At 34.3% G+C, this 5,579-nt stretch overlaps 1 non-coding gene across 1 annotated transcript; it reads right to left on the reverse strand.

Moving 5' to 3' along the window:
- Window positions 1-5,120: 5,120 nt before the first annotated feature.
- On the reverse strand, window positions 5,121-5,227 carry LOC129758895 (U6 spliceosomal RNA). The gene has a single exon (XR_008740119.1). It is a non-coding gene; the product is annotated as a U6 spliceosomal RNA (small nuclear RNA).
- Between the last annotated feature and the right edge of the window lie 352 nt (window positions 5,228-5,579).

Consider the following 5,579-nt stretch of genomic DNA (forward strand, 5'->3'; position numbering starts at 1 on the left):
GACAGGAGGGAATATTGTTTTTAACACTTTAAGGGTATACTAAAAATTTCTCATAAAAATTTTGCGTCCAGTTGAAAATCAAATATGAAGTCTCACTTTTCAAAAACGAAGCGGATCAAAAGTCTCTTTTATGCAGCCATGTAATACAAAAACACTTTTCATATTAAGTACGTACTGGAATCGGTATGTAAGAAAAAAGTATGATGTTTTTTTCAGAATTATTTAAAATAAAAAATTCCCATTTTCATTTCTAAATTCGTTTCAGTTGTATATTTGGGCCGAAGTAAATATTTCTAGAAGAAAACATATTTTTTTTTAACAGAAAAAGTTGAACGTTTGAACATGTGCTAATATTCCTTGAATGAAAAGTCGAATGCTACCTACATTAGCACGAACTAAATACGGAAGTATTTTTGCAAATCTTTCAATTGGTTTTGATTCGATTGATAAAATACCAATCCGTGTCATATCTAGGCGTCTTTTATAACCACGTACAATTAAGCAAGAAAAAAACACATCTAGATTGCATATCGCCTCCACGTGCATAAGAAACATAGGTACTTGGTTGAGAAACAGGCGCCCGATTGTTAAATTTTTCCAGCGATCAATGAACAGTATGCTTCGGTTACTATCCACTTGCGACGACCACGTTTGCCTGACCATAGGGACGAAAAACAAACCCCTTAAATAAAAGAAAAATGAATACCATGACTTTTCAATTTCAGAATGTCAATCTGGGTCTCATCTAGGCGTCATAACCATGTGCTCTACAAAAGAGCTAGGAATCAAGTAGAAAAAAAATCACATCAAGGACCCATATCGCCACCCCTTGCATTGAAAATCTTCTTGGTTGAGAAATACGCGCCAAAATATTCCCACTGATCAGTATGCTATGCGATGGTTACTACCCTTTGGCGACGTTGGCTTGCGACGCCTCGACCATAGAGACGAAAAACAAACCGCCCAAAGGAAGAAAAAATCTCGAGAAAATGGATGTCATGACTTTAATTTGCTTCGAAAAACTACAAATTTTGTATGAAAGCCCCCACTCCCGTAAGTCGGATGGAGTTTTGACTATTACAGAAACCATCCCCGGCCTCAAAAACCCTCAGATGCCAATTTTGACGATGATCGGTTCAGTAGTTTTCGAGTCTATAGGGAACAGACAGACAGACAAACATTCATTTTTATATATATAGATATAAAAATAACCCTCAAACAAGATAAAGTACTTTCTTAGACAGTTTCTTATGTTTTGCTCCTGTAGAGTAAGGTGGGGTTTTTACCCGGGTCCTGAACGAGTCGGGTAAAAGTACGATTTGGTATTATCACAAACCGATAACAGTTAAATTCAAAACTCTGGCGTGGATTGATAGTGATTTGGACTGCCAACAATCAGCCATAATTTTTTTACGTAGAAATTGAAAATACTCCGAAAAATGAGGTAAAGTAGCTTTTTTGCTTGAATGATGTAATATTTCTAATAACGGCAAACATGTTAGTGCAATCAAAAGTCTGGCTTTAAATGAAAGTTTTAATGTGTCTTTATAGTTTTTTAAATCACTTTCAAATGCCGAAGAAAGGATTTAATTACTATGTCTCTGTTCTGTACAATAAACTGTGAATCATAAGAAATCTTGAAGGGGCAAAAGTTCGAACTGCAATTAGGGCAAAAGTACGAAGGGTCTACTGAAGTAAATCTGAACGGAAAGTTGTAACTTTTTTAAATGCTCTGGAAACATCAGTGCATATTTTTGTTTCTACAAGCACTCAGAATCAAAACAACCCAAAAATAAGAACGCCAGCGCATCAAAACAAAGTTCGGATGGCGTTCTTGATTTTGGGCTGCTGTCAATGCACCAAAATCAAAGTTCGAAGCTTGAACTGACCACCCCAAAAAAAATTTCCCTTTATTTTCAGTTGGTTTCGTTTTGCAAACAAAAAAAGTCAGTTGTATCGAATTCAATTTCTGGTAAAATGCTTTTAGTTAGCTACAATTTTATTATGCTACATTAATTTTATTTGATATATTTCCAGAAAACGTTTATTTACCTTCTTCAGAAACCATATCTACCAGAAAATTCTTCACATCATGACTCCAGGAGACTTCCGGCAGAAAGGAAAACCGAAAGAAGAGGAGGACGATCTGGAACAACCGCAGCATTTGCCATTCACGATCTTCGGATAGCACTATAATGCTAGGTAGTCTCAAAGTTGTTCACGTGACGTTCCTAAACGGTGCCAATCGCCAGGAGTTTCCGGTATGACATGGGTTCGGCTGTTCCGCACATCAATCGTATTGATTTTGATAGCAAAATGTAAGCTAGGTCCCTTTCTTTATGATGGCAACAGCACCCTGCAATTCCAGACAGCATCCATTGAAAATTGCTCTGGGATAAATCAAGCCCGAATTTCTTAAACTGCCTTTTTCGAAAACTTCTGCCAAGGTCAGTCAATTGTGAAAATAATAATTTAGAAAATAAAATTTCAAAAGGAAATATGAAAAAAATATTGTCTTTACTAAATTTTTATAATCCCTTTTGATAATTAGAGCATCAAAGGAAAAAATCCCAAAAAAAATCCCTGCCGGATGACATGCCCCAAAATTAAGTTACAAGAATGACATTTATTCTCAAGTTTGGGAAAACCCCCTCAAACTTAATTTCGTCGGGAGCCAGTTTCATCCGATTTTGCGGCATTTCAACTTGGTTTTGGGTTGTACCGGCTTAGAGTGAGACTTGCTCGCTCGAAAAATTGCTCAAATACGATGAGAGCTGAATTTCGAAAACCTGCTAAAGATGGAGAATTAGTGGAGAAATCCAAATTCGAGCAGGTTATTTGCCCATGAATAGGATTTGTATCAGAAGCGAACAAAGAAGCTGCTGCTGTAAGCAGAGATTAATAAGAAATAATTTTCTTGTTGACTTCATGTAGAATTGTGGAATTTTGAATGGTCGTACTTTTACCCACCATCATTCGAACTTTTGCCCCAGAGGTGGGGTAAGAGTAATTTTCGAAAGCAGTTTGGCATTTACACTACTGCTATCAAATGCGTCGATCGATTATCTTCGTAATTTTGTAGAAGAGAGATAAAAGTTTTAAGAATCAAGTGCTGTTCTTGGTTTTTTGGAAAACAACCGGCAACATTTTCTAAAAATAGGATAGCACTAAGGTCGTACTTTTACCCCACCATACTCTACTTTTTTGTTAAAAGAATCCCAAACTAACACTATACCAAATTCTAATCAATCTAGAAAAAGGTTCAATTCCACCTAAGTAAACAATGCTATGGAGATGTCTGTTTTTCCCATTATCGCGGGCAGCCAAATAAATTCGTTCGTCATTTTAAAATCTCGCTGCGATGAACGTATGTATCTCGCTCACAAGTTCAAAGAATTTGTTGGTGCACCGATAAAAGCGTCAACACCATCCATAATCAAGGATGGTGATTGGCGAATAAATCGACGAACATAAAATGATTCACTCACCCCCTGAGGTTACCCATTCCCCGAACGCATTCGAAAAAAATTACACACGATGGCACTCAGTGAGCGAACCAATCGGACTTTCCGGCCAACCTCTTTAGTTCATTCAGGAGGCGATTGGGTTGCCTGTCTGCCATCCTATGATCCAATCATCAAGCGATTGCTTTGGAAGATGATTCTGCACAGAAGAATCGCAGACGAATATCATCAGCGAGCGATTGATGATTGCAATTCTTTCGACCGCATCCGATCATTCGTTCTGCTCGCAAAGTTGGTTTTGCTACAGTTTGGTTGCCTGCGTTCGGGCGCTTCTGAAAGTAGCTCGAGCGTCAGCGTTAGGTGGATCCTTTTTTATGATGATTAGTATCATTAATACATTTGATTTGTTGTTTGAATTATGAAATTGATGATTCAGAAACTACTTTTATCAAAAACCGTTTTTAAAGCAAAATATTACCCATTTTCGATTTTAAGAAATGTGTATACATCAGCTTAGGAGATGATGGGTATAAATGTAATGAAAAAAGAAATGTATCCATTTTCATTATCGGTGAAAAGAGATTATAAAACTTGTTCATCTTATAATTAAAATAATATCTCCAATTATTAACTTTAAATACTTCATAACTTTTTTATGTATTCTTCCGTTTTTCGACTGTTTTTGTTAACATGTATTGAAAAATCCATGAAAAATTATAAAAAAATGTTTCAATTCTTTAAGAAAGTTCAAAGCTCCATCTAGAATGATTTAAGACAAGAAACAATTGATTATTCAAGCCCAAGGTTTCCAAACAAATAACTATGTTTTTGATAAAAAAAATTCTCGAATTCTGTGATTTGAACCAAAACTTGTGTGATGGTTTTCTGTGGCGCAGTTTAAATAGAATTTTCAATATTTTTGTTATTTTATTTTTGTAAATTTTTTGTCTAAACTTTGCGATGGTTTAATCACAAGTTTGTAATGTTTTCATCATACATTCATTTTTGATATATTTACCACATTTGTAAATTTTTTTTCATAGTGTTGTTATTTTTTCATCAAAATTTAGCCTTTTGTGATGAAAAAAAAAACTCATGATTAGTTTCAAATTTGAACAAATTTTAATCCAAACTAATCTTCATTTTTATATTAATAAATAACACAGGGAAACAGCATTTTTGGTACCTTTGTTTCAAAAACGGATTTTGGAAAAATTTTGCGTCTTAAAATTCAAAACATTTGTCAAATTTAGTCTCTCACCTCTAGTTTTGGTGAAATGGCGTGTGTAAATTTTAAAATTGGTCAGTTTTGGGTAAAATTGATTTTTGATAACTGATAAACAAACAAGCGTACATGGAAACACATGGAAAGATTTTTTTTAATCAATTAATTATATCTCATTGAATGTTCTTGTTTCAGAGATACAACACTTAAAATAAAAATTGAATTATGCAAAAGACCCAAAAGATTTGTTAACAACTATTCCTCACATCTCTCAAGGAAGTCATTAAATATTTGACGATGAATATTTCAGCTCATTCAACAACTTTAAACACCCGTTTTTGTAAATTTGGACAAAATTTCCAAAAAGAATACTTCAATAACTTTTCTCTCAAAAGTCAAAATTTCTAGCGGTCTTTGGGAAAGTTGATTATTGACTTGTGGAACGCTTCACGATTTTGCGTGTCATCCTTGCGCAGGGGCCATGCTAATCTTCTCTGTATTGTTCCAATTTTAGTATATGTTCAGCCGAAGCTTGAACAACTTAAAACCTTAATTTTCGAAAAAAAAGTGATAGTGTTCTCTATTACTACCACAAAAGTTCCCAAATTTGATTAATGTATTTTTACATGATTTCAAATTTTATCTCGAAACAAATATACTCAAAAGAAGGACAATGTTGCTGCATACATTTAGGGGCAAAAATATAAACAATTCTCAATATTTTTTTACCTTAAAAACAAATGAAATTTTATCTTCATGCAATTCCCTAAATCCTCGCTCTATTCCCATGTTCATTTTTTTCTTCAAACTTTTTCTTCTCGGGCATTTTCATGGAAAATGACCGATTTTTTTTAATATTCAAAAACTATCATCATATGACCATAAAAATA

The sequence above is a fragment of the Uranotaenia lowii genome, chromosome 3 (genome assembly GCF_029784155.1).
Source record: "Uranotaenia lowii strain MFRU-FL chromosome 3, ASM2978415v1, whole genome shotgun sequence".
NCBI classification, from domain to species: Eukaryota; Metazoa; Arthropoda; class Insecta; order Diptera; family Culicidae; genus Uranotaenia; species Uranotaenia lowii.